The sequence below is a fragment of the Neoarius graeffei genome, chromosome 1 (assembly GCF_027579695.1).
Source record: "Neoarius graeffei isolate fNeoGra1 chromosome 1, fNeoGra1.pri, whole genome shotgun sequence".
Classification (NCBI taxonomy): Eukaryota; Metazoa; Chordata; class Actinopteri; order Siluriformes; family Ariidae; genus Neoarius; species Neoarius graeffei.
The window spans coordinates 109,226,640-109,241,750 of record NC_083569.1 but is presented as its reverse complement, the minus strand read 5'-3'; the positions used below and the strand labels follow the sequence as shown (position 1 = coordinate 109,241,750).

Here is a 15,111-nt window from a genome sequence, read left to right as displayed (position 1 = left end):
TAGTAGTAGTTGTAGTACGGTGTTATTATTATTATTATTATTATTATTATTATTATTATTATTTGTCGTAGTAGTAGTAGTAACTTTTCCATCCTTTTGCTATGCTGTTGATATATGATTTACGTTTTTCATATCTCTGTAATTTTCTCACTTCTTTTCTCTACTTGACTATGTGCAAGTGCAGATGCAGTCCGTGTCCCCGCGGGATGATTATAGTATTTCTGCTCTTGACTATAAACTCCCGCACGTTGTTTTTCTGTGACCGGAAGTCCTGTCCTATTGGTCGAGGCGGCCATTGTTGTATTCCGCCCTGCGCTGAGCTCCTCCCGGCAGCTGCTGTGTGCCGCTGGAGCGTTTATTTTTATGTCGGCTGTGCTTCGGTTGCCTGTGTGCATGGGTTTTAAATATGGCACAGTAAGTAGTCGTGTCAGTTTAAATCCTGAGTTATATATTAATTAAATATTTTGGGCTGAACCCCTCAGCTGGGAGCACGGCTCGGATCCAGCGCTTCCTGTGCGAGAGCGGTCGCTTCCTTTTTCCACACGGACTTACAAGTGAAGACGGGAAGGATTGAGAGTCGGTTTATTATCAAATATTTGCTCTGTGCTTTGTGTACCTTCATTAAAGGTGAGTTAATGTGAAATTTACCACCTGAACAGGTAGTGGAGATTCTGGACTCCTGAGTCTCTGTGTTTTTCTTCTTCCAGTGTCCTGATTCTTTTCACCCGTTATAATGAACTCAGAGTCCACACGGCCCTCTTTAGGAAAATCTCCACAGACTCCTGCTGCTGCTGCTGCCTCAAAGGTAAAGTTTATTCATGGGTCTGATTTCTCTTTTCTTTTTAAAACTCTGTGAATTTATTTCTAAATAAGTGATCATTACAGCAGCAGATGCAGCAAGCAGAACCCTTCAGGTCAGGGCTCACACTTTATGTGGCCTTCAGATTATTAATAAAGACATTGATTTCATTGTATGTTTGTGTAATAAATTCTGAAACAAGCAGCAGATTAGCAAACCAAAAGACAAGTCTGCTATCTGTTAACTCATCTCATCTCATTATCTGTAGCCGCTTTATCCTGTTCCACAGGGTCGCAGGCAAGCTGGAGCCTATCCCAGCTGACTACGGGCGAAAGGCGGGGTACACCCTGGACAAGTCGCCAGGTCATCACAGGGCTGACACATAGACACAGACAACCATTCACACTCGCATTCACACCTACGCTCAATTTAGAGTCACCAGTTAACCTAACCTGCATGTCTTTGGACTGTGGGGGAAACCGGAGCACCCAGAGGAAACCCACGCGGACACGGGGAGAACATGCAAACTCCGCACAGAAAGGCCCTCGCCGGCCACGGGGCTCGAACCCGGACCTTCTTGCTGTGAGGCAACAGTGCTACTATCTGTTAGCTAGCTAACTAAAATTCATTTGATGGAAATGTGTAACTCTTGCTCCACTTGTTATATGAATGTGGGAGAAAATGGGGTCTTTTTCACGAGGGTTTGTTTTTGACGTGGAGCAGAAGGCTGATGCACATGTTCAAAACAACTATTTATAGTTCTGTAGCAGTTCACAAAAATATACACTGTCCTTCAAAAGTTTAGCATCTATATTATTTCACATGCATCTTCTGTTTCCCATACATATATGTTATTTACCAGCTGGGAGGTCCATATCATGAAATACAGTGACCGAGGTCTTGAAAGTACTGAGCGAGGCCCTCTGGGCCGAGGTCAGTATTCAAGGCCGAGATCACAGTATTTCACCATACGGACCGACCTTAAGCTGGTAAATAATATATTTATTTTTTTCTTTGCCAAATTCTAACAGAAAACGAGAGCACCTGAAAGGGAAAACCGAGCCGAGCCACCATTTTGAATCCTCATTCACGGCTATAATGCAAATGGCTTCCTCCTCGGTATACAAGTGCACTTCCATGGCAGGAAAAAAACTACATTTTGCCGCCTATGTAGTCCCCTATTTATACAAAATTGAGTCATTCAGGATTCAGCCATGTTTTTGCTCGGCGTTAGCAACAGTTACAGGTTTTTAGCTTTCTCCTGAAATGTTTTCTTTTATTTCTTCTTCCTCAGGGTAGTAAAACTCGCTTTCACTGTGAACACTGTCGTTATCGCTATCCATGCTGCAAAATTAATGCTATTCTCCTGAGAAATGCTGGCAAAAATTTATAAGATTTTTGATAATCATATAAATAAATCTTATAAAAAAAAGATAAATGTTGACAAAAAATGCTACTATGTTTGTTGTTGTTGTGAACGAGCGAGTCGCCAGAGGTCCGTAACTGGGGTCTGTACTGTAGGATACGGACCCGCTTGCCAGCCAATCAGAGCTCAGGATTTGGACCATGAAAAAAATAAAAACATTTATTTGTGATGGGGCTCCACAGTATCAACACTGACTGCCACATGTTAATTTTCTATTTCTTTCCTATTTAAAATGGGTAAAAGCTTATTTCATTGTTGAGCTGCACACAGTACATTGATTTGCTCAGCCCCTCCTTGACCTGCTCTTGCTCGCTTACACACACACACACACACACACAGTGTCTCTCACGCGCATGCTGTCAGGAATACATTACGAATAGCCTCCTCTGTGTACACTCTGAATCAAAACATGAGCTGCATTCAGATTCAGCAAACTGAGGCGAACAGGTTTTCTTTGAAATTTAAAATGTGACCTTTTTTTGGAAACATTTTAAATTGTTTGCTTTAAATACCTAACACTTTAGCTGTATGAGCATTATTATCAGGGCTTTGAACCGGTTCAAGGAACGAAAACAAAAACCAGGAACTTTTTCTATTTCACATGAAACAGAAACGAAACCAGAAACTTTATTATTTTTTATGTTCCGGAACAGAAACGCTTATTAAAAATAATGGTAACCGGTTAATACCGGGTTTTATTTCGTTCCTCAAAGTTTCCGTAGCCTACAAATCAAAAAGTCATTCTTCTCCTGCGCAAGTTTCTATGACCCGCTAGGGTTCACTTCCTGTGTGACGTTCGCTGACTGAATGGAGAGAGCGGGAGGGTGGACTACTATCACGTCTCCACATCTTAAATAAGAGGTAAATATTGCAGTCTATCGTTATTCAAAAATGTCAATTTCAAACACGATATCAATATATTTGTCCACGTTAATGAGAGGCTCGCGAACATTAAATGACGTTAACCTCTGTTAGCCTATCAATGCATAGGGCCTGACTAGCCTTTGGTAACACACTAAACGAATTATCTTTCATTTTTGGCACTTTTTCTGTTTGTGTAGATGGGAAGACATACTGAGAATCCAAATCGCCAACATTTGAAATAATAATTGTTTTGAATTATTTCTTGTCTTATTTAATGAAGGTTGTAATAGAATTAGCCTACATTTGGCTTAAGCTGGATGAGACAGAGACATAATTTTATAGCCATTTGTTAAACAGCTGACAGGGAACGTAATTAACCGTTCCGGGAACTAAATTGTTTTGTTCTAACCGGTTCGGGAACGTCTATTTAATGGTGGAACCCAAAACCGGAAACGTTAAAATTCCGTTTCTGTTCGGAACGAACCAATAGGAAAAAAATTCTGGTTCAAAGCCCTGATTATTATTATCTCATCTCATTATCTGTAGCCGCTTTATCCTGTTCTACAGGGTCACAGGCAAGCTGGAGCCTATCCCAGCTGACTACGGGCGAAAGGCGGGGTACACCCTGGACAAGTCGCCAGGTCATCACAGGGCTGACACATAGACACAGACAACCATTCACACTCACATTCACACCTACGCTCAATTTAGAGTCACCAGTTAACCTAACCTGCATGTCTTTGGACTGTGGGGGAAACCGGAGCACCCGGAGGAAACCCACGCGGACACGGGGAGAACATGCAAACAGAAAGAAAACAGAAAGGCCCTCGCCGGCCATGGGGCTCGAACCCGGACTTTCTTGCTGTGAGGCGACAGCGCTAACCACTACACCACCGTGCCGCCCCATTATTATTATTATTATTAACCAATATTTCAACAGGATAAACCCCTTCGGACAGTGTCCGCTATCACTGGGGGTCCTGCATTAAATTATTACAATTGAAAAACAGATTACTAAATTAAAAAGCAAATTACAACAACTGAGAATAACAGCTAAAAATAAAAAACAATCAAAATTTTTACTCTAAAAGATTTGTTAAAGTATAGAATGTTCTTGATTCTCCTTTTGAAGCCAGTTAATGATCTTTCTAACTTTGCTTCTGAGCAATTCCAGCGTTATGGACGTGACACTTGAACTCAAAATGGCAACAAATGACCCAGTGCATGTTTTATTGTCTCCCAGTATTTAAACAGGTGTTGCATATTTTAAGGCTGTACCATACTGGAGAAGTGATAGAACAAGAACAATTCCCATAGTACATCTAGGGCATGCCAGAAAATGCCAATAAAAGATGCGTTATGGATGTGACAGAAAAAGTATCACTTTTCTTGGGTGACTGTACATTTTTATCAAACTCTGTGAAATTGTAAACCTAATGTCGAAATGGAGATATCCATTTGATAGAGGGGTCCAAGGTGAATATTAAAAAATCTTTGTTTAAAATATTTTGTATTTCATGCAGAGTTTCGGAAGGAAAAGTCAGCGTTATGGATGTGACGAAATTCCGTTATGGATGTGACGCGTCTGAAATAGACATGGCATATGTTTAGAAAATCAGCAATTTAACCACCATAACCCTTTGAAAAACTCTCTAAATATCAGCTAAAACTATCAAAGTTCTTAAATAATATTTAGGATGGCTATTGTTTTGCTGTTTTGTGGATTTTAGCATACATTTCTGTGGCTTGTGGCAATAATATAGAATTGTACATGATCAAAGTTGATTTTAGCTTGGGGTTTACATTATAAGAAAGAAAGACTGACAGTGACATATTAGGTTGGTTACAAATTGGTTCAACTTATTCACATCTGTAAAATACAGGCCTAGGTGAGATCTCTGGGAGTGGTTTTGATGTATTACATGTTGCTTTATTTTTGCATGGTGAGGTTGACATTTACATGGAATTGCCCTTCTACAGGTAGGGTATTAAATGTTTTCGGTCCCATATACTTGATCGATTTTCTGAAGAATTCTGTTTTAACTTGTGGAAGTTCAAGGTTTATCCCTTTTTGTCTAGTGTTGTACTTCGAGGAGGTCCAGCAGAAAGTCATGGGGAGATCCTGAGGGGGCAGGCCATACAGGCATCTATGAACAATGACGCACATATTCCGTTTTTGTCGGGTTCGCAGGTCTTTCCAGCCCAGTCGTTCCAGATTGATGCCTTTGCTGTGCTGCTCTTTCAGTACAATCTTGGCTGCTCTTGTCTGCAGTCTCTCGTTTTTCCAGGAGTGTTGAGCTAGTTCTGCTCCAGCAGATATCACAGTAGTCTTATGCCGCTTTTCCACTACAAACGCGGCTGAGTCGGGCTGAGCCGTGCCGTGCTGAGTCGAGCTGAGTGGGGCTGTTGGAGTTGCATTTCGACTACAACCGCGCTGAACCGTGCTGGCTGGAAGTGGGTGGACACATTGGGTGGAGTTAGCGAAAGTGGGTGGACGTCACGTGATGTCGTTAAGCGGCGCAAACAGTGACATCAGTGAGCTTTTAAGCGGTAGTCTCACAACCCGGAGAGTAAACAATAAACATGGAGGACATGGAGTCGTTAGTGTTGCTGGTCTTGGTGCTGTGGCTTGTTGTCACCGACAACGCCAACAGATACTGGCAAGAGCGTATAGATGAGGCGAGGCGCATAAGGCTTCATAATTCTCGTAATTCTCCTTCTTCCGGGTTTACAGTGTTTACAGATCCCAGCGTGCTCGCGGGGCGTGTGTGGGCATGTGAGGACACTCCTCCTCACCAATCAGTGCACAGGGGAGTGTCTGCTCACGCCCCCAGCCTCACTCGGCACGGTTTGGCTCGCTTCAGCCCTACTCCAAAACGGTGCGAGTTTTAGGGGCTAAGCAGGGCTGAAGCGAGCTGAGTCGTGCTGTTTTTTGGTAGTTGAAACGCGAGCCGTGTCGGGCTGAAGTGAGCTGAAAAAGGGTAGTGGAAAAGGGCCATAAGACCGGCAGAATGAATGCCCTGTAAATGGTGTTGGCTGCCTCTGTTGTCAAATTTGGTCTGGTTCTTCTGAGGGCACCAAGACACTGCGAAATCTTCCTAGCTAGATTGTTAATGTGCTCTTCGTATGTGAGTGCAGCATCAAGATGCACCCCAAGGTATTTATATGATGTCACTTGCTTAAGTACTTGGTCTCCAATTGCGATGTTCAGATTAGAAGAGCGTGCCAATTTTTCTGGGTTCCCGCGGGTCCTTAAAAAGTCTTAAATACAACTTTCGGTTTTCAAGGCCTAAAAATGTCTTAAATTGTTTGGAATGACTGGAATTTTTGAAAGGGAGGTATTAAATTTAATATTGGACCGAACGAGTGAAATGTCTCCATCCGGTTTGGGGTATTTTTTTAACTGTAATTTTAAAAGTGACCAGCGCACCTTTTGGGGACAGCATTGGTTCTGTGCGTTCTGTGCGTTCCGTAGATCAAGAACTAACATTAGGAGGCTACTGGAGGAAGTGTGGTGTGGTGTGGTGGTTGTGAAGAGTGAGAGATGCGCAGGTAGCTTACGTGGGCACTAGAAAGCATTGATAGTTATGGGAAGATGTCTGTTAACAAGTGGTTGGGGGATGACAAATACCCCCAAAATAAGGAGAAGAATCGTTTGCGATAAAAAGCGCTGGATCACAAACATGTTTAAAGACGGTACTGCAGTGCTGGGGACACGGCGGACTGGGAAACTGGCTTTTCATGGACACGAGGCGCGCGCGTGTGTTAGGGGTCAAGCGCTCCGGAGTGAAACGCAGGGGGGTTCGCGCATGCGCACAAGAGTCAGGTGGAAAATGGGGCTTATAGGAAATACTAATAATAATGATTAGCATCATTTTTTTTACATAATTAACATTGTTTATTGTACTAAGTTTAATATAAATATAAACAACCTTTATTTCAAAACTCAATTACAAAGAACTCCAGAAAATACAATAATTCTAAGTATAGTACAATATAAATAATTTGTACAAAAAGTTTTTTAGTTTTATTACTTATCGTCTACAACAGTGTTTTTAATATAATAATAAGAATATTAACAACCACTAATAATAATTAGTAGTAATAGTAATTATTATTGATTATTAATCATTACTACTTATGAATTAGTGATTAATAAGTACTAGGGATTATTAAATGTTATAAAATTAAGTTATTAAAAATTATTACAAATTATTAAAAAGTAGTAATTGGTAGAATACAAACAAATACTCATGGATTATAGATAATTTTTTTAAATAGTGAACATCGATATACTGTACTACTACTAATAATAATAATAAACAATAATACTACTAGTAATACTTGTTAATGTTATTATTATTATTAGTTCAATTGTTATATCAATGTTCACTATTAACAAATTATCTATAATCCATGAATAATTGTTTATATCACTACTACTACTAATGATAATTACTACTTTTTTAATAATAATTTTAACTACTGCTGTCAAAAATGTCGCGTTATTAACGCGTTAACTTGACTCAATTTTAACGGCGATAATTTTTTTTATCGCGAGATTAACGCTTTGTGACATGATGTAGGTTTTTCATAAGCTTTTGAAACTGCCAGGAACTTGGAACAGAGACTTTGCTTAGAAAACCGATAGCAGCTAGACTGTAATGCCACGCCCTGCACAGCCAGAGTCCTCTGCCCTCCCCCCAAAGAACCAGCGTGGGCAGGTAGAGATGGGATTTATGGCTCTTTGATGGGATCCGCATCTTTGTGATCCGTTCTTTGAAAAGAGCCGTTCAAAAGACTGGCTCATTTGGCTCTTTTTAAATATTTATTCAGTTTTAAGAAGACAGCATCTAAAGAAGCCAGATCCCTCTGAACTGTAAACTCAATGCTATCCCAGAAATCCTTCCTGTAATATGCAAATTTGGCCGCCTCTGATTGGACAGCGCGACGCATCAACAGGCAGAAAGTGTAAAAGTACAAAATGTGTTAAGTGAGCTGAAACAGTAAAGATCAGATTCAATGCAATATTTATCAACAAACAACTTAAACTTAATATAATAGTGTACTTTATATTATAATCAAGCATGTCAAGCCTACCGTCACTGTGTAACCTGTCTCTCTGATTAGAATTGTAGACTAACTCAAGCAGTAGATCACTTCACTCTTGGTTCTCTTGCTAGCCCCGCGCCGGTGCTCGGCTTAGGTTTCACTTTGCAGTGGCTGTGTCAAGATGTGTTATGCTTTGCAATAAAAAAAAATAAATAAAAATTGGTACAAAGCAAGCCTATTCTTTTTTTTATGCTGATAAGAGAATTGCAATGTTTTTTTTATGTGACAAAAATGTGCGATTAAATTGCGATTAATCGCGAGTTAACTATGACAGTCGCGACATTAATCGCTATTAAATATTTTAATCACTTGACAGCACTAATTTTAACTAATCTTATAACTCAATTTTATAGCATTTTAATAATCACTACTTATTATTTATTAGTATAATTCAGTAGTTGATAATAATAATTACTACTTATTATTAAATTACATTTTGATAATCACTGCTTATTAATTAAGTAGTAATTAATAATACTGAATTATAATTGCTACTCTATTAATTATTAATTAATATTGCTAATAAGTAGTGATTATTAAAATGTAAAATTGAGGGTTTTTTAATTATTATTAAAAAAGTAGTAATTTATTATTAGTAGTAGTAATACAAACAATTATTCATGGATTATAGATAATAATTAATGATTATTTTTGAATCATGAACATTGATATAACAATTGCACTGATAGTTAGTTTACAGTTATTACAACACATTGATTAATATTGATAATGGTTATGAAAGGTGACAGTTGTTTTTCTGTGTTTTAATGTAACGCTCTGATGATTGTATGACTGCATAAACAGGTTTATGCTGTTACCTGCTATAATGCAGAAGATACTCGAGAACTTCCTCAGCCAGCTGTACACCGTACGACACTCAGACTGATTTTGCTGTCAGACACAAAATCACACATCATCAAAGATAATCTTTGGGGATTGAAATAATGCCGGCTAAGGTTGTTCAGCTGGTTCTACTTGCCGTTTATTGTTTTCGTTTTTGAAATGATTCATGGTGTTTTCTCCAGTAAACCCCAGTCTTCTCCTTGCTGCTACAGTAGTTCTGCAGGCCCAGAACACACGACTTTGCTTCAGCTGTTTGCATGTCTAACAGTCGCCATTGATGCACCATGTTGTTCACCAATTGTGTGCATTCTTCTTAAAGTTAGTAAAAAAAAACTATTGCAGAAAACAGTTTTAAGTTGTCGTATTTATCATTTTCTTTGCCATGGTACAGTCTTAATTTTTCCATTTAGAGGTCTTGAAAAGGTCTTAAAAGTCTTTAAGTTTCTACTTGAAAAATGTGCAGATACCCTGTTTTTGGTGTGTCCCAAATAGTAAGCACTCAGTCTTTTTCGGATGAATTATCATCTCATTTTGGTCAAGCCAAAAACAATTGACCACAGTAAGCAGTACAACTGTTTTGCGAACACTAAGGATGGATAACAATGGCAAAAAATAAAGAGGTTTCAGTAAAAAAAAAAAATCAACGTAACTGACAGAAGAGTACACTGTATATAGTTGCTAGTCAGTATCAACTGCTCATGCAAGTGGATTTTTCAATTGTCACAAAGTCTCAGGTACCTTATATATATATATATATATATATATATATATATATATATATATATATATACACTGTTATTTATTAATATAAATATGGAGGTGATTATAGGAAATTGTGTGCTGATTGGTTGAAAATTTCAGATTATTTCTCGATAATAGTCTCAAGTGACTCGGCAAAATGGCTGCCAATCACTTTGACACCGTGAGCAAGAATTACAAATGAAAGAAAATGCTGTTCCTAAAAGCACTAAAGATGCTACAATGTTTGGTCTAAAACTGTTCAAAGGGAAGGTGGAATTGTGGTGATTTATTTAATCGATTTCAAAACAAAGTATTTTATGCAGGGCTTTGAACCGGTTCAAGGAACGAAAACCGGGAACTTTTTCTATTTCACATGGAACAGAAACGAAACCAGAAACTTTATTATTTTTTATGTTCCGGAACAGAAACGCTTATTAAAAATAATGGTAACCGGTTAATACCGGTTTTTATTTCGTTCCTCAAAGTTTCCGTAGCCTACAAATAAAAAAGCCATTCTTCTCCTGCGCAAGTTTCTGTGACCCGCTGGGGTTCACTTCCTGTGTGACGTTCGCTGACTGAATGGAGAGAGCGGGAAGGTGGACTACTATCACGTCTCCATTACTGAGTGTCTGAGCAAAGAAGAGCCTGAACGATGCAACCTCCCTATTGGCTGTTTGTAAAAATGTATCAATTGTTGCCCTTCCCACGGGAATCATCGCGGGCTCGAGAGACGAGACCTGACGAGTTAGTTCGTTGGTAGCAGAACAAAATGTCTGGACACAAATCGGGTTTTCAGAAAAGGAAAGAAAATAAACGGAGGGTCAAAAATACAAAAAAGGAGGCAGAAAATGCAAAACGAGTTTTAAGGTAGGACAAATGGTTACTTTTTAAGGCAGCCCGCCGTGGCTGCCTGCAGGCTTATTTATTATAGCCCATTTAGTTAAAATAGTTGATATAAAATGTTTATAGTTATAGTTATGTGATGGTTGTCCTGATTTAGACTGGTGGGTTTTTTTTTTTTGGGGGGGGGGGGGGTTTGTGCGATGTTGCACCCGGGTCCAGATTAGGGCAGAACCGGCCCTGGCTACATTTCAGGTGTAGTTTGTTTTATGTATGTATGTACTTGCATAGATGTGTACTTGGTCTTCCAATATGGCGCCTAACAAAATCTCGCGGCGCGGTGACGTCATGCGGTAGCCCTCTATAGGGCCTGACTAGCCTTTGGTAACACACTAAACGAATTATCTTTTCATTTTTGGCACTTTTTCTGTTTGTGTAGATGGGAAGACATACTGAGAATCCAAATCGCCAACATTTGAAATAATAATTGTGTTGAATTATTTCTTGTCTTATTTAATGAAGGTTGTAATAGAATTAGCCTACATTTGGCTTAAGCTGGATGAGACAGAGACATAATTTTATAGCCATTTGTTAAACAGCTGACAGGGAACGTAATTAACCGTTCCGGGAACGAAATTTTTTTTGTTCTAACCGGTTCGGGAACGTCTATTTAATGGTGGAACCCAAAACCGGAAACGTTAAAATTCCGTTTCTGTTCGGAACGAACCAATAGGAAAAAAATTCTGGTTCAAAGCCCTGATTTTATGTGACTTGGCATAAATAAGTGACACAAGACTGCCGCACAGTTATTACATTTACATGCTGCTTTTGTAGATTGTAATAATTTTTTTAAATCTTTTTTTAATAATCACCTGTGTATTTATCCTAAAACAATTATCTGCGTCACTCAGTGAATATCCGTGAATAACAACATCGACTTTGTCTGGGTTATTATTCACCGATATTCATGTTGCCTTTGATGAATAATTGTTAATTAACATTTTGAGTGACCTTTTCCTTTAGAGCACTTCTGATTCTCAGAGCACCTTTGTTTACACTGATGGTCTGGTTTTATTAATTTTTATTACTTATTCTTGACAGAAACCCCTCTCAGGCCCTGTCCACACGGCAACGGATTCAGGTGAATCCGATACAGTTGTTTATCGTTTAGGCCTGGCGTCCACACGGCACCGGCGTTTTGGGTGCCCAAAATGCAATCTTTTGAGAACGGGTTCCAGAGTGGAAAGATCTGGCAACGTTGCCGTTGCGAAGTCGTCTGGATGAGTAGAACGGATTTGTTTACGATGACGTCACAACCACATGACTGTCAGTGCTTCACGCCGGGTAGAAGTGTAACGAACTCGATGCGAGTTGTCAACAAATCCTATAACTTGGTTCATGAAACGTGCTTACAAAATATTTTCACTGTGAATATTTATTGTGTAATGGTGCAAAGTGAGAGAGAGCGAGAGAGAGAGAATAGCCCAGTCAATCCCGCCAGCAAAAACGGAAAAACAGGAGCGATCTCACCTCTTCAGATGTTGGTTTAAGTCCTACAATACATTCCTCAAAAAGGGCGTAGAACAACAAATTAATCCATCAACGTGTAGCCTTCAATTTATTCCGGACCATTAAAGACGCCGCCTTCCATGTAGAATCATACGTCATCCTCGCCGCCATATTGGATGGGTCAAAGCGGAGAATAAAGATGCCTCATTCATGTGCTGCGTTTAACTGTACCAACAGGTTTACCGTCCAAACGAGATCACATGGGATTACCTTTCACAGGTGAGACTGGAAAAATACTTTTCATTGTATTTGGTCATTATAATGTAATTTTACGAACAGATTTTTCTGACTTTGTGGCTAATATGAAGTCTCGCACATAATAGTTTATGCGCATGCGTCCTTACTTCTTCTATTGTTCTGGTGTCTCTGAAAGGACCGTCTTACAGCGCCCCTAGAGGTGTGGCATGTGTATTGCATCGTTTTCAGCAAGCGTTGCGTTGCCATATGGACCTGATATTTTACTGATCGTTGCCCATGTGGATGCGATATTTTTTTAAATAACATCTCGTTGCCGTTGTCGTGTGGATGTAGCCTCAGACACCTCCATGGGTCAGGTTTCTGGACTGTTAGCATGATAAACTGAGCTCGAGAGACTCTTATTAGCTGAATGAATGCAATTGGGCAACATCCGCCTCAGGTGATCCGATCACTGTTATATGGTGTTAAGCGCTGATATGTGCATGAATTCCTCATGAAGACTGACACTGGAGACTTTCTGTAAATGTTCTCACAAACTGTCACAAATCTCAAAATATCACGAGTTTTATGTCACGAGTGGCGAGCTGAGGTGAAGTGAGGAGCCAAGAGTAGACTCAGAACACAGGCAGTGTAAAGAGAAAAACTTCTTTAATGAAGTAGATGGCAGAAAGGCAAAGGTACAGTAGGGCTCAGGCAAAAATCGGTAGTCAAAGAACAGACCAGGAGGTCAGAAACACAGAGGAGCAGGTAGACACGATCAGGGACAAAAAACAGGACAGAAAAATCTTCACAAAAACTGATGAACACAGGAAAAGGGAAATCCAGGCAGAGGTGGCAAAAGGCACAATTCAAAAGTACTGGAAGGCAAAAACAGGGACGAAACCTGGACAGGAAAACTTGACAAAAAACAAGGAAAAATTCAGGCAGGGGAAATCAAGAAGACACAATACTAATGAGCTGTAGCGAGGCGAGGAAAGCCTACAAGAGACAGTCTGGCAAATGGAGTAGCTCCAAACAGTTCTTAAAAAGCCCTGGCTGATGGGAGAGGAGTGGTAGCAGGTGTGGGAGTGCCTCAGGAAATGGCCTTCAGCAAGGCAGGACTGAATTCCTGTCCTGGATGGAACTCCCACAATCTAAGTGCCAATTAATGCTGACAACCCAGTCCTCGCAGATGGCGTCTGCGAAGCCCCCCCCTTCGCAGATGCTCTGCGCGCACCTCCCAAAAATTGTGACCACCACAGACAGCCTCGCAGACAGCGTCGCAGACAAGAGGGCTCTGATTGGTCCACTCTACATCCGCTGTACACGCACTTCCGCTTCCCGACTTCCCCGGTTTGTTTTGTTTTCACGACCGCCATTTTTAAAAACACGAGCGAAGATAGAGCAGCACGAAGAGCGGTTGATCGAGGAAGTGAGGAAGTACGTACATCTATACGACTCCAGTTCTAGTCATTATATCTCGATCAAAGTGCGGACTCGTCCAGTCGCCATTGTTGTTGGTGTTGAATGACCTGTTGCTCAGCAACCAGAGGATAAACACTCCACTAATCACACCCACCAACTACCCCTAGCGATTTCGCGACTTCGCGCCCCCTTGCGTTGTGGCGGTGAATAACATCGCGCATGCCTATACACGCCTATACTCCCCGCTCAATGATAAATTACAACTGTCTGCGAAAAACTATCTGCGAAAGCCTTGTCGCAAGAGCATGCAGAAACCTTAAGGCATGGGTGGACTGGACCGGACTGTGACAGTTTTAATTCATTAAAGATAGACTGCCTTTTGTATTTTTCAAGTGTAGGTCATAAAAATTATTTTCTCTGACACCCAATTATTTTTGTTTTGTGTCCTGAAAGCTACTGAATTTGAATCACAGACTTCCAATTTTATTAGGTTTTTTTAATAGAACAGTTCATGAATTTAGGGCCATGTGACCCTAAATTCTCCGCTATTTTTCCTGCTTCACCCAATTCAAGATACTACGTCATGCATCACGTGGTGGGCTTTCCCCGTTTGCACAAGGCATTGTAGGATACAAATTTGAAACAGGGGAGAAAAATGGAGGACGTGAAAGACCGACTACAGTAACGTGAAGGGAGAAGAAAATACATTATGTTGTGAAGGAAAGGAAATGCAGAACCAAACTAATAAATAGCAGTGGTCAGTGAGCACTTCGGTGTGATCAGCTGTTCGTTTAGCGACAAGATGATGTAATTGTCAGTGCATGGTCAAAGGTAAATCTATAGCTGGCAGTAATGCAATACTGGATGCCAGCTGCTGTAAAACCCAAAAGAAGAAGAAGAAAGTAAACCTGCACATGCGCACACAGACTTCCTCTGTCTGCTTGACTGCGTGAAGTGAGCAATTTCATGCACATTATTTGCTTTAATCCCCTCAAATTAAATAATTTCCCAGCCACAGAATGGCCTGATATTTTTTTTGAGATATTACAGAAATAAACACAAATAACAATGGAGCAATTCCAGCGTTATGGACGTGACACTTGAACTCAAAATGGCAACAAATGACCCAGTGCATGTTTTCTTGTCTCCCAGTATTTAAACAGGTGTTGCATATTTTAAGGCTGTACCATACTGGAGAAGTGATAGAACAAGAATAATTCCCATAGTACATCTAGGGCATGCCAGAAAACGCCAATAAAAGATGCGTTATGGATGTGACAGAAAAAGTATCACTTTTCTTGGGTGACTGTACATT

The 15,111-nt window shown here is 40.1% G+C and overlaps 1 pseudogene; it reads left to right on the top strand.

Annotated features, from left to right (window-relative positions):
* The first annotated feature begins 322 nt into the window (after positions 1-322).
* The window catches only part of LOC132881668 (zinc finger protein 850-like), a 99,988-nt pseudogene continuing 85,199 nt past the window's right edge, over positions 323-15,111 (top strand).